We start from the raw sequence: 14,652 nt of genomic DNA on the forward strand, positions 1-14,652 counted from the left end.
TCTGCTCTTTAGACAAATGTCCAATTTCCTTAAGGTGAACCACCTGTCCTTTAGACAAACCTGTCCCCATACTTACGAATTTGCGCTGGGTAAGAGATGAGGGTGTTGGGCACGCCACGAGACAAGAAGCCTCTGCTGCCTCGCACCTCGATGGACTCCTGTTGTAAATGAATCACGTCGGGGTCACCATTTGAAGAGACAACGCCCGCAAGGGTTGCGGGGGTCCCTTCAACCAGCGGTCCACTTTGCGATCCAATTCCTTAGACTGCTCCCCAATAAGACACGAAGGCAACGATCTGGGCAAAGTGGCAAATTCTCTGTTCAGAGTGCCTTTTATTAGAAAAAGTTAGTTACAGCATCATCAGAAAGGAATGTATCAAAGGACATATATAATCAACAAATGGCACAAATAAACTAACAAAAGAGTTCACAGTATTCTACAAATCACATCCTGGCAAAAGGGAGGGCAGGAAGGGGAACAAAAGATTTACAGCTGAATGGCATTGAAGAGGAGATAGAGAGTTGTAAATCACAGCAGGGAGTAACAGGTTTTTGTTACATGAGGCTTGCATAGTAAATCAGGTCAGAAAAGATGTCTTTGGTGCGATGTTTCTCATCCCTGTGATAACAGATAAACATCCGGAATGAATCTTATCTGAAATTCCTTCAGGACTGTTTCTTTGATATGGCTATGGCAAATTTCCCCTAGGATTCTTAATTCAGATAGCTTTTATTCTATCCTTTGATCCTAGCTAATTTACCTAGCCTGTTATGGACAGCCCTGGCTCCTACATTCGATTACCGAAATTTTATCACCTTCAATAAGTTTTATACTATTTTGAAAAACAGCTGCTTGATTGTGTACAAACTCTAGCCAAATTTTTGAAGATTCTTTTTCAAAAAACTCTTCTAAAATTCTAGGACATTTATCCTGTGATGGAAAGTAGGACTTCAAAGGATCGTATATTTTCAAAATTCTTTCGACAGCTGGCAAAAGAGCTAACCAGCGCGTTTTACAGTATCCAAGTATTTTGTGATATTCGACTTCCGCATTTTCACAAAATTCTTTAAGCATTTCAATGCGCACAGTGTATATATAGAAATAAGAATATATTTTAACAATAATATTTTCCACATCTATGGGCAACACGTCAGCAGCTGTTTGAATGGTGTTATGTATTATGTGCACTGCACAACCAACACCAATAATGTTTTGATTAAGTTTTTGTTTAATTTATAAAAAATATTATTTGTACCTCTTCTCGCTTTTCCTCCAAAATTTGCATTCGTATTGTCTCCACAATATGCAATTATTTTATGTTTTAAATTGTTTTGTTCCAAAATATTAATAATGGAACTGAAAATTATTTCAGAAGTTTCGCCAGGCAAAGAAACAAAATCTAAAATTCTAATTTGTATTCCAGTTCCGAATCAAAAAATCTAATAATGGTTGGAAATAATTTGATATCCTTATGATTAGATGCATCAGAATATATGGATACAAAATTAATTTTCTCTAGATTTTTGTTTAATTCTGAAAATGCATATGGGGAAAGCACATTACGCACAATTGCCTCGGATTTTGTTCTAGCACAGGTAAATTTTTTGTTGAATAACTTTTTGACAACTTGTGATGTACAGTCCATAGATCTGAAGGAATGATTGTGATTAATAGCATGAAAAGACATAAGTCCTTCTGCTAATGCTAATTTATTTTCTTCGTCTGCATACGTTGGTTTACGAAAATATTCCTGCATTCTGGAAAAAGATTCAGCAGCATCTACATATCTTTTATGTTTCTGTGTCTCCAAGTGCTTTGTAATATCATGCCTCCCACTGTGCAAAATAGAAAAATCCCCATTACATTTCTCACATCTTACTATGTGATCGCTTTTGGGTTTTTTTAAGAAAAGGAAATTCACTTCTTAGATCATCGCTGAATTTGCATCCTCTTTTCTTACTCATTATGTTAATAATCTTTAAAAAAATTAAAATTATATGATTTTATACGATATAAAATTCAATGAGGGTGAAACACACTAAATCTGGCAAAGCTGCCTTGCACCAACCTGGCCTGCCCAAAGAATAGCAGCCACTTTGAGACACATAAACCTGGTCCGAACATATTGCATCACAAAGAAAACATTTGCAAAAAGGAACATTTCTTGTAGTAAATATATTTTATAAACAATTTAAAAATAAAAATCCCCCCAAAATAATTAAAAAGGTATTCTATAAATAAAAGAAATCCTTAAAAACCATTGTTAAGTATTACACCAGCAATAATTTATACTGTAACCATTTCAAACTATTCCACACAGAATAAATTGAAGTAAAATCATTTTAAAAAATTCTATACTCAATACTTTGAAATGGACTCAGGAGTCATGATTGACACTGAGTGAATTTGCACTTTTAATAATCAGGAAGATACAATGGCATTGAAAAAACTGACTGATGACCATTTTTCACACTTAGCGACCATTTTCACACTTAGTGACCATTGTGGCATCCTCATGGTCACAGGATCAAAATGTTGATGTTTGGCAACAGATTCGTATTTCTGATGGTCGCTAATTGTGAAAAATGGTCATCAGTCACTTTTTCACAGGAGGCAGAAGCTCCAGGACCGAGTGGAAGTTCTCTGCGCGAGGTGAAACAGCCGCCGCAAACAGGGGAGGGCGGCGGGAAGTGACCACACCTCGCAGACTCGCAGCGTGGTCGCTTCCTACCACAGCACAGGCGCCACCACGCTGGCAGAAGCTCCGGGACCGAGTGGAAGTTCTCTGCGGGAGGTGAAACTCCGCAAAGGGGGCGAAGGAGGAGAGGAGGGCCGTCTCCTCCCCCCAGCGCCTCCCAATTCCCACTGGTACCATTACTCACCAGTTAAGCTAAGTAGCAAGCAAAAGACAAAATGAAATGGAGACTCATGCAGTGTGTGCTAAGCTAAGCGGAGTCCAGCCAATCAGTGAGCTGGCTGGGATGGAAAATTTTAAGCACGCCACGTGCTTAAAATTTCCATCCCAGCCAGCTCACTGATTGGCTGGAGTCCAGGCCAATCAGTGAGCGGCAGGCTGGGCTGGCTTAGATTTTTAGTGTAGATAGAATGGAATGAGCCAGCGAGCTAGCAGCTGATGGGCGGGGGAGCGAGTGAGCTGTGAGCGCCAAAATAAAGCGGGTTTTTTTAAGAACGGCCCGGGACGCAGAAAAATTATGGGAAGGCATGCCTGTCCCGCCAGATGCGGGACGTCTGGTCATCCTATCCAAGGTGTTGTTCTTTTTTTTTTGTAATAATTTTTTTTTTATTTTTTTGTTACATAAACAACACATGCCCACAACAGTGGGGGGAAAAAATCAAAACACAAAAAAACAAAAAACAAAAAAAGGCAGAGAAACAAGAAACAAAACAAAAAAAACACAAGGATATGTTATAAAAAAGTATATCAGCTGGTTACAACATGTTTTTGTGCATCTCTTCCATTAATTCATATTAATTCAAATATCTTAACTCAAATGTTTACCATATTAACATCACCATACCTCCACTTTTAGTTGACTACAGTTGTTTAAACATCCTTCATCCTTAACTATGCCAAAGATTTAATCCATAACCACATGCTAGCATTTCATTTACTTGTTTATAAAATCCTCCATTGACATCAAATCCTCATATCCTGTTTTAGCTAAACATCCATAATATTTAATACCAAAAATTCCATCCTCCATGTATATAGTTTATTATCATTCTCCTTTCTTTATGTAATTATATCGTATATCATAGCATTTTCCCCATATTAGTTAAGATTTAACTGTATATAGCTTTATTTTATTTTTTAATAGTAATAATTATTGTGATTAATAACCTTTATATATGGTCCAAAATATTTCTAACCTTCCCTTCTCATATCCAATTATTATTTATCATATCAACTCCACAGTATGTACATTACTATCATTATCAATTATTATTCAACTATATCTATTACAAATGAATTTAATTAGGTTTAGCTAGTTTTGAATTGTATTCTTCCATCTATCAGCCTGTGTCTCTCCAGTAACAAAACCTCCTTAATCCTGTTGCCATTTGTGGGTTGAGTTCTCCAAATGTCTTTATGAGCAAGTCCATACAAAAAAATCTTTGCACCTTTTTGCTTATGGTGCCTCTCATATAATGCTGCAGTCCTCCGTTTGTTTCCTTTTTCAGCTTGTCTTTAATTCTCAGTGGTGGTATCAAAAGTTTTGCAGATGATATTTCATAAAGTATAAATTCTTTAATGCTTCTCACTCCTCCTACGCTCTGTCTTACGAAGTAAATCTTCTGTGTGGCTGCCCCCCCTTCAGACATTCCATCTTTTTCTCCCTCAGAGGTAAACCAGTTGCTCGGAATATCAGCAAGTTGAAAATCTTCATCTCTGGCATCCTTCGTTTGTATTTCAAGAACATTCAAACATTCAACATTCTCATTTTTTCTTCATATTTTGTTGCTAGAAACAGCAAATAATCCAGTTTCCTCTCAAATCTATCATATGTGGCAGATAATTTTTGTAGTGCGGAAGAAATCATTTCAATAGAGACTTGAATAGACACCATATTTGTACGCAGTTAGTATTTTTCCTTTGGAAACTCTAAGGTATTTGCAAGTAAAAACAAGCTGTGAGCAGTACAATCTTATCTGATCTTAGACCAAACCAGCCAAGCAATAAAAGTGTCAAGTTGTAAGGAGCCAAATTATAATGAATTGGTTTACAGCCCACTTACAGAGGATCAGCGGAGATGTTGGAGTAATCTTTCCTTTGTCCATGTAAATAGCATTTAAAACATTTAAAAAATAGGGTAACCACCGACCATAAACCAATAAAGAGATCGAAATCACCGCTAGATTCTTCTGTTCTTTGGTTTCAATTAGCTTAAATTTTTATGCGGACTGTCTTTCTCTGAGTAATAAAATCATCTTACCAGCTGGAAAACACTTTCGCCATTCTTTGGAGCTATCTGCAGTTTCAGTTAGCCTATGGCTAATCCAGAAGTCACTGGCAAAGGAGGTTAAATTCCAAGCCCCCAGAGACTTTGCGAACGTCTGTGGGGTCACTGGATCTCTTCCTACCTTTCACTGTCTCTCCGGGACAGTTTGGGTTCAAAATGAACCATCCAATTCCTTCGGTATAGGGGAATTTCAGGAATAGCCTGAAAATCCATCTTCTCACTGCTAAGCCCCACCTTCTTCCCAAGGTGTTGTTCATTTTATCATGGCAGAAATGGTAGAGAATGGCCGGAAGACACACCGCACTTTAAAGTGCATGCCGCCACGCCACGCCATAGAGCAAAACACATCCTGCTTTATGGCTGGGAGGCACACTGGCATTTTAAAGTGCATGCCACTGCCCCGGACATTCAGCGGGACCTGCTGAATGGCCAGGAGGTGCGCTGGCACTTTAAAGTGCATGCCGCCGCCCCGGCCATTCAGCGGGACCTGCTGAAGGGCCAGAAGGCACACCGGAACTTTAAAGTGCATGCCACCACCCTGGCCATTCAGCGGGACCTGCTGAATGGCCGGGAGGTGTGCTGGCACTTTAAAGTGCATGTCGCCGCCCCGGCCATTCAGCGGGACCTGCTGAAGGGCCAGAAGGCACGCCAGCACTTTAAAGTGCATGCCGTTGCGCCCCGCCATAGAGTGAAACACGTCCTGCTTTATGGCCGGGAGGTGTGCTGGAACTTTAAAGTGCATGCTGCCGCCCCAGGCCCAGCCATACAGCCTGCTGTATGGCCAGGATGGTGGCATGTACTTTAAAATGCCAGCGCGCCTTCCGTCCATTCAGTGGGACCTGCTGTATGGCCAGGGCAATGGCATGCACTTTAAAGTGCCGCATGCCAGGCTGGGCGAGTCCTGGAAGATGGACGGGAGATGGTGCAGGCGGCTGGAGCCCTTTCTATCACTGTCTCTCAGGAGCCACCGAGTCGTGACAGCAGCGGCCACGTCTCGCAGAGTCACAGCAGTGTCTCTGGCATCAGCGGCTGCCGACCACGCCTCCTACCTGCTCCCTTCTCACTGCTTCTCACCGCCACCGTGCTCTGCCGCCTCACCTCCCCGCCTCCTCCATCCTCACCGCGTGTCTGACAGAGGCATCTCACATCTATGGCAGACGTAAACCTGAGATGCCTGTCAGACACTGTGGCAGGGACGTTGCTTCTCGCCGCTGCTGCACTCTTGCCTCACCAGCCGTAATCCTCACCGCACGTCACTGTTATTGATACTATTAAGTTGGGTATGGATGAACATTCTCCCATGACATTAGATCATAAAGTGTACCTTCAGGTATTCAAGATGCAGCTCTCTGTTCGGCGCTTTTGTTACAGACACTAGAAAGAGCATTAACATGAATAAAAGGAGTAACTGAGTATATAATTCATGCCATAACTATTAGTATACCAGAAATAAGATGTTAAATTTGCAACCTCTTTAGTAGTGCCAGGAAGATATAAACAACATAAATACACAAAGGGGAATAGGAAGGCTATAGAAGAATGTCAGGAAATAGAGCAATTACCACTGAAATTATAATAGGTTGCAAATTATTTTGAACACAGTCTCAGCATAGGCCCCAACAGCTGGAAAGTGACAAGAACATTAGGTGGGTGCTTCCCAAGGTACTCTGGAATGTAAATGAATGGTCTGTGGTAGCTCTGAATAAAGTAAACAATTTGCAGAAATCCTAATCATTGCACAGCATCACAGTGATTAGGCAACAGAAAAGATGTCTGTTACTGTGGAGCTGGTGAAAATGAGACAACAGGAAGGGGGAGAAAAAGGAGGTAATAAAAAAGCTTATAATGACAGTGAGCATCAGACTTCTGTTGATAAAGAGCCACAATCCCTATTTTACTAAGGACTTCTGAGAAGTAATATGCACTTCAGAATATGGTTGCTGTATATCAGATACATCTTGTAGAGGTGGGCTTCACATAACTTAACAACCATTTCCCCTAGTGCAGAATCAAAAATGTGAGTGCATGCGCACATATGTGCTTCGCTTGTATGAGTGCCTTCCGCACTTGCATGTGGCTTCAAGCACACCATCTCTGGCAGCCGCAGTGAGTACAGTGGGCATAGCGTGTAAATCAGCTGAACTGCATGGGCGGGGCAAGCTATATGTATGTATGTATGTATGTATGTATGTATGTATGCATGTATGTATCTGTGTGTTTGTGTGTTTGTGTGTGTGTGTGTGTGTATATATATATATATACATACATACATACATACATACATACATACATACATACATACATATATATATATATATATATATATATATATATATATATTACTGTTGCCTTTGTTACATTTGTGTAGTATTTGTGCTGATAAATAAATAAAGGGAGACTAGTATAGATCTATTTCAAGCTATTTAGCTCTAATCAGCTAGCCATACCCTTACTGGGATTCGATTAGCCCAGGTTCGAGGGGAGGTTGAGGGGAGCAGGGGGCCTTCTTACACACTGTGAGCACCCCCACTCGTCCAGGGTCCAAAGCACTACAATGAATGGAATTAAACGAGTGCTGTCCGAAATAATATTTCAGAGGCAGTCGCGAATAATGATAGTCAAAGCGACTGAGGCTGAGGCAGCAAGTTCAGAGGCCTGGGATTACAGTTAAAGGAGACTGAATGTTCCGAAGCCCAGATGGAAAGGGGCCAGATGGCAAGTAGGGGGGGGGGGTAGAAAAAGGCTCCATAGCAGCGATGATGGGCTGAAGGAGAAACTCACCCAGGGAAGAGGTCCAGTCAAGCAACAAACGGAAGGAAAAGGAAAAGGTGGCAGCGTTGATGTAAAGGCTGAATCAAACAGCGGGGGGGAGGGGCGTCCGGAAGGGCCATGGCGGCAGCAACTGCAGCCAGCCACCAAATTCGCCCGTCCTCGGTGGGCGCCCAGGTCGTTCTCCCCTTCAGGGCGATGGCTGTGCAAAAGGGTCTCCAGGGGCTCAACAGGCCGGGCAGGCGAAGTCAGAAGATGTCGCAAGCCCTGAGGGCTGGTAGAAAATGCTGCCATCATCCACACGCCACCGCCGCCGCCGCCGCCGCCATCAAGCGGCAGAAATCGCTGTGAAGCCACTGAGGGTTGCGAGGCCTGAGATCGTCTGGGAGTGAAGACCTCCCCAGCAAACTGGCCTCTTCAGGTCCCCCAGATCTCAGTCATCCCCGGGGACCCATCCAAAGGGTTATATCGCCTGCTTGTAAGGTTTCCCAGCATTTTCTCTGTCAGCTTGAAACGGAGCAAGAAACGGAGCAGCCATTCCGAGCTCGCACATGGGCATAGGAGCCCACACACCCAGATGAGCAGCCAGCTGAGGGGGTGGTCGCCGAGGTTGAGCCCGGAGTTGGGTGACTTGCTCAGAGCTGGGATCTTCAAGCGGCACCAGCTCGTCAATAAGGCAGGCGTGACTGGAGCTGAGGAAGAGGCTGCAAGCGTTGCATGTTGGCCGTGGACTGCTCCGAGAGCTCGGCTGCTCTGGCTTCATCCACGGCCTGCTGCAAGGTGATATCGGGGTGCGATAGGAGGCGACGGTGAAGACGAATGTCTTTGACCCAGCAGACGAATTGTTCTATGAGGTTGTCGTCTAGGTCACGGAAATCGCATTGGATTGCCGTTATGCATAGAGACTCCAGAAACTGGCTGATGGATTCCGCCGGTTTTGGGACGCATTGGCAGAACGCATAATGGCGGGCAATGCGAGAAGGTTTAGGCGCATAATGATTCTCCAGCTTCGCCATCAGAGTTTCCCAGCTAAGCTGATAGACCGGCCACGGAGAGGCCAGGGCTCTGGCCGATGCAAACATAGCAGGAGCGCAGCAACTCAGGAAGAAGCTGCACTTCTCTTCCTGGGGTTGGTTATGGTTCTTTGAGGCTCTGAGGTAGCACTCAAAGCACTCAAGAAAACCTTCCCACGTCTCTCCGGCGGTCCCAAAAGGAGCAAAAGGTGGTAAGGCGGATGCCATACTAGTAATGGAAGTGAATCTCTCGGTTCGGCAGGGAGAGAGAGAGATAGAGAACGAGGGGAAAAAGTCAGCGGTTTGCCGCACCGGCGGTTTCTCGCGGCTTGAGTGGCTACGCGGCTGAATTTCCTCTCGTTCTGTCCTATGCTCTGCTATAGGAATCGCTGTATCCCACCCTCGTTGCCAGTTTTGTAGATCGAAGGAAAGGAAGAGACAAGAGCCAGGATGTCCAGAAAATCAGGTTTATTCTCTAGCAACTATGTACAGCGATTCAAATGTATTCCCCGCTTGACATCTATTTAAACAGGCTGTCAAAGCGGGGGAACCAATGCGCTCTCTCCCGGCGTCTGGCAACTGATGACGCTGCGCCCTAGCCAATCCAGGTGGCTCTAGCAGCTAGCAACAGGCTATGCTGCGCCCTAGCCTGGTCTGTTGCTAGCCTCCCGGTCGTAACTCGAGGACTTTATGAGTCCTCAACAATATACATACTGTATGTATGCATGCATGCATGCATGCATGCATGTGTGGAGTGAGAGAGAGAGAGAGAGAGAGAGAGATTCTTGTGATTCTTTCTTCAACCATCTCTTTTGGTTGGGATTCTTGTTTTTGATCATCTGTTTTTTCTGCAATCTTCTGACATTACGATAGGTTTCCCTGACTATAGATTCCCTGAATGAATCTCCACAGCAATGTGCAATAAAGCTATCTCTGTTACATGACTTAGAGAAGCAGCCAAATTGCTTAAAAATGCATTTGAAAATAACTGCTTCAGGTCTTACATGGCAAAAAATCGGTATCTTCACTGCTTGACATAAATGACCCAAGTAAAAATTGTTCCCTACCAAATTCCAATGAAGCCTGGCAATCGAGTCATTCTTTATGTATAATCGAGCAATCGAGTCAGTTGTTTTTTTCAGCAGGACACACAGTAGCTTGAAAAGTATTTCAAAAGCATTATAAAGAAATAACTAAGTAGTAAAAAAAAAACTAAAAGTGGGAGAATAATGGATAAATAAGATTAAGGAAAGCTTTTGGAAGATAGCATGTATTATTCCAATTGAAATTCTCAAAATACACTATGTAGGCAGCAGTTGTTCCTGGATCCAAGGCTATTTACTGGTTTCATCTCAAAACACTAAAAGACTGTATGGTTTTTGGCTATATGCTGTATGTGTTAGAATAAAAGAACAATTAGTTTTTCTGTTTTTGAGTAGAAAGATCAGAAATCCTAACTGCAAAGAGACTAGAAACTAAAGACATTCTTGATGACCCAGGTAATGCTGAATTCATTCCATATACTGTATTGCTCCTATTTTTTTTCCTATCAGAGTTCTAGATTAATTCAAACATAGATATTGATACATAGTTGTTAGAAATACATAAAATTTAGATATATAATTATCTGGTAAACTGTCTCCTAGGGCAACTCATTCCTTTCTCATTTGTTCTTGACATTTCTTTCAGTTCTGCCTATTTCAGCCACTATATTTCTGGAACAAAATGGAATTAAATTAAATATTTTTCTTCTCTCTTCCTATATGACCAGTAGAAGTAGAAAGGCATTGCTGGAACTAGAACATTCAAGCTATCTTGAATCCATATGTTAATCCTTCATAACTTTTGTTAAAGGCCTGGAAGATCAGTAATTATAAGAACTAGTGCATTTCTCTCTCTCTCTCTCTCTCTCTCTCTTCCTGTCTCCTCTCCCTCTCCCTTTCTCTCTCTCTCTCTCTCTTTCTTCTCCCTCTCCCTCTCCCCCCTCTCCCTCTCCCTCTCCCTCTCCTTCTCCTTCTCCTTCTTCCTCTCCCTCTCCCTCTCTCTCTCTCTCATCATTTCTAATCATTTCAAATTTCTTTAATACTTTGAGAAGAGTGAGCTGTAGATTCAGAGTGCCATACAGGAATCTGTCTTCACCTTGGATAATTCCAAAATATTTTTAATCAATTACTTGAATCTCATGAATATAACTAATGCAGGTAATTCTTGACTTACAACCACAATTGAACCCAGAAATTATGGTACTAATTGAGAAATTTGCTAAGTGAGTTTTGCCCCATTTTACATCTTTTCTTGCCACATTTGTTAAGTGAATCACTGCAATTGTTAAATTAGTAACACATTTAGCAATAGCACTTATATATCACTTCACAGTGCTTTTACAGCCCTCTCGAAGCAGTTTACAGAGTCAGTATATTGCCCCCAACAATCTGGGTCCTCATTTTACCCACTTCGGAAGGATGGAAGGCTAAATCAACCTGGAGCCTGGTGAGATTAAATCTGCCAAATTGCAGGTAGCTGGCAGTCAGCAGAAGCAGCCTGCAATATTGCATTCTACCACAATGGCTCTATTAAGTGAATCTGGATTCTCCATTGACTTTGCTTGTCAGAAGGTCGCAAAAGATGATCACGTGACCCCAGGACATTGCAACTGTCATAAATATGAACCAGTTGTTAAACATCTGAATGTAAATCACATGACCATGGGGATACTGCCATGGTCCTAAGAGTGAAAAATGGCCAGAATACATACAGTAAGTATACAATTTTCCAATACATCGTAATAGTGTTTGCTGTTTATCTTATTTCCTTGGGCAGTTGTAAAATGCCAAATGTTTAATTAAGCATTTCCTTCAACCTGTCATAAAAAACCCTGTACTATATTTCCACCTTATCATGGAACTATACTTTTAGATGTTGAAAGGGTACCGATAGTCTTCTGGAGTTCTTCAAAAGACTTGGCAAAGCAAATAAATCTCACAACTCACACACCTGCTTGAAAATCTTGAATTATTTAAACATTTCTTTTAAAACCCTAAAGCATGGAAGAGATTGCCACATAAATCCAAGAAAAATATTATTTCTTCCATCAAAGAAATGTAAAATTATAAACAAATAGATAAACAGATAAAAGCAAAACAAGTACACAATAGTTAATGTCTATTCATTGCTCTCTCTCTCTCTCTCACTCTCTCCTGACAATAAAATGCTTTCCATACAGGATTACTTCAATTGGTTGGTGCTACAGAAGCAGCTTTCATCTGCATTCTTTCTCGCCCAAATATCAAAAAATTTTAATCTCTTTTTTCTGTAAAAAATACACTATCAGTGCAACACAGGAGGGCTAAGAAGTTGCAAAATCATCCTTCTTTCAGAAGTATAGTTGTCTCATGGCAGAGCAGAAGACATAAGAATGGGGGAAGCATAGCCCATAATCCTGATTCTGCCAAATGATTAAAAAAATAATTTGAGAAGTTATATATTTCCTCTCTCCCATCTCTTTCCCAATCTTAGTATGCCTCATATTTAGGCTTCTGCTGTTTAGAACAAGTGATAACCATGTCAGTGAATAGTTCCAAATTAGTCAGCTAAGTATCCATCTGGTAAAAATTCCAGTTGCTAGTCTTGGTGTCAATAATGACTAAGAATGTGTCAGCAGAAATCTTGGAAAATGCTAAAAATGTGACAAATATGAAACCTATGTTTAAGAAATTTTTCAGTAATCACTTTGATTACTAAAAGCCTAAGGGCTTTTTCCGCACTGCAATTTTAGCCATTTGTCTCTTGTGACTAAATTATCTTGAAATAAGACTGATTTTTTTCTCATTCAAACACTTATCTTGACTTAGGCCACAGAGATATACAGGTTTTCTGTTTGTATGGTTTACTTAACAGATCCTCCAATGGGTTATTTTTTTTTATTGCTTCCCAACCCTAACCATGCCAGGAAAGCATATGCTTTGTAGACATGTCTTCTGTGAAGAGGCAGGGCAGGGCAGGAAGAAGAGGAGAGGAGAGGGGAGGGGAGAAGGGAGAAGGGAGTGGAACAGAGAGGAACGGAGTAGAGAGAAGATGTGATATGTTATAGGTTTCCAAAGTGAGGTGTGGGAAGAGTAACATATGGGTATTAACCCAACCCTTTTGCCCTGGAGACTGAGGTAAATCTTGAGGCCACACCTCCGATCCTCCTTCTGACCTCCCAGATTAACCTCAGTCTCCAGCCCAGAAGGAGTGTTTTTCCTGACTCTCCCTCACCTAGGAAAACTAGGGTTTTTTGTGTAAGATTTTTTCCTTCTAGCATTTTTACCTTCAAGAAGTCTATCGGATTACTTCCCTCCTCGGTTGTGCTCCACGCTGCTAGCATTTAAGCCTCACCGCTTGCTACCATGTGCCCCAGGTGGCCAGACGGCCACGTAAGAGGGGCAGCAGCCGCTCAGCTGCGCAGCTTACCAGAACAGCTGAAGGATCGACTTCGCAGCCTCATGGATTGAAGATTCCAGCAGGATCATCAACTAATATCCACAAGCCTCGGAGGAGCCCGGACTGCAGAGTGGCAGCCGCCATCTTTGTTTCCTCCATCTGGGAGCATGTGAGTGAGCGCTTGACCGGCGTACCTCCTACGGTCGCCGAGAGCACTCAAAGCCACTGACAAAGCCGGAAGAGGCTTGGAAAGCAGCCTATCTCCGCCGGCATTCTGGGGGGAGCCATAGAGTCAGCGCCTGCCAGCATTCAGGCCGTGGATTGATGGCAGAAGAAGCATGGAGCTTGGAGAGCACTGCGCACAGCAAATTGAGCTGGCAGAAGAGTGAGGAGGGGGCGATCATCGGTATCGTAAGTAACATGGCGGAGGCGGCGAGGAGCGGGGGTGCTGGGCTGAGATTCCCAGGGGACCCAGATCCAGGTGAGGGGACCTCTAGGGGGCTCCCCCAGTCACCAGAGGGAGGTCCCCCGCCAAGAGAAGCACCCCCAGGGCCCTTAGGAAGGAGATCCCCTCTAAAGGGGGTCATGTGACCAGAGCCTCAGCTAGGAGGTTTAGAGCCACCATTAGTCCTTCACCTTCTAGATCACGCTCCCCCCGCAGGCTCCCTGCACTGGTGGAAGTCCAGGTGGCACCCCCTGGCTCTCCAGAGAGCTCAGGCAGAGTGCACAGTTTCCCATCTCCCCCCCTTTGCCCTCCCATCAGAGGCTAGGGGTGACCCCTTTGGGTGTAGGGCTCCCAGTCCTGCCAGAGCCAAGGGAGTTCTTACAACCCCCAGAGCTGCAACCTTCCCTCCCAGGACTGCCTGATAACTTCCAGGAGGGCCGTAGCCCAGGGCATTGCCTCTGGGATGGTACCTCAATCCCAGGGTTCTAGACATAGATCATCCTGGGACCAGTCCAGGGGCCACCATGATCACTCTAGGGCCCCTGCTACCAGAGGGCCCAGGTCTCCCTCTTCCTCCACTGCCAGTGAAGCTTCAGAATTGGAGGAGGGAGAGTTGAAGGAGGTGAGGTTTTCTGAGGATGAGGATGCCCAGACACCTGAGGCCCCCAATATTGCTGGCCTCTTAACCCCCTCCTTATTTAGCTCCTTACTCCAAAAGGCCACAGCAGACCTGGATACCCCTCCAGATCCCAGGCCTGCGACTACCACATCCAGCACTAGCAGGGGTAACAAGAAGGGTCCTTTCCATAGGCCACCAGTGGAGAAGGAGGAGATCCCCACTACAGAGATGTTCCTGGAGGTGCTTAAATCCAAGTGGGTGGAGCCAGGTTCCTTTCCCAACCCAGGGGGGCAATGAGCGGAGGTTCTATAATCTTAACCCTACCTTTGCCCAAGTCTCCAGGTTCCCAAAGTGGACACCCCGGTCGCCACCCTAGCCTCTGCTTCAGCCGTGGTCACTGG

This window comes from Thamnophis elegans, chromosome 9, assembly GCF_009769535.1.
Source record: "Thamnophis elegans isolate rThaEle1 chromosome 9, rThaEle1.pri, whole genome shotgun sequence".
NCBI classification, from domain to species: Eukaryota; Metazoa; Chordata; class Lepidosauria; order Squamata; family Colubridae; genus Thamnophis; species Thamnophis elegans.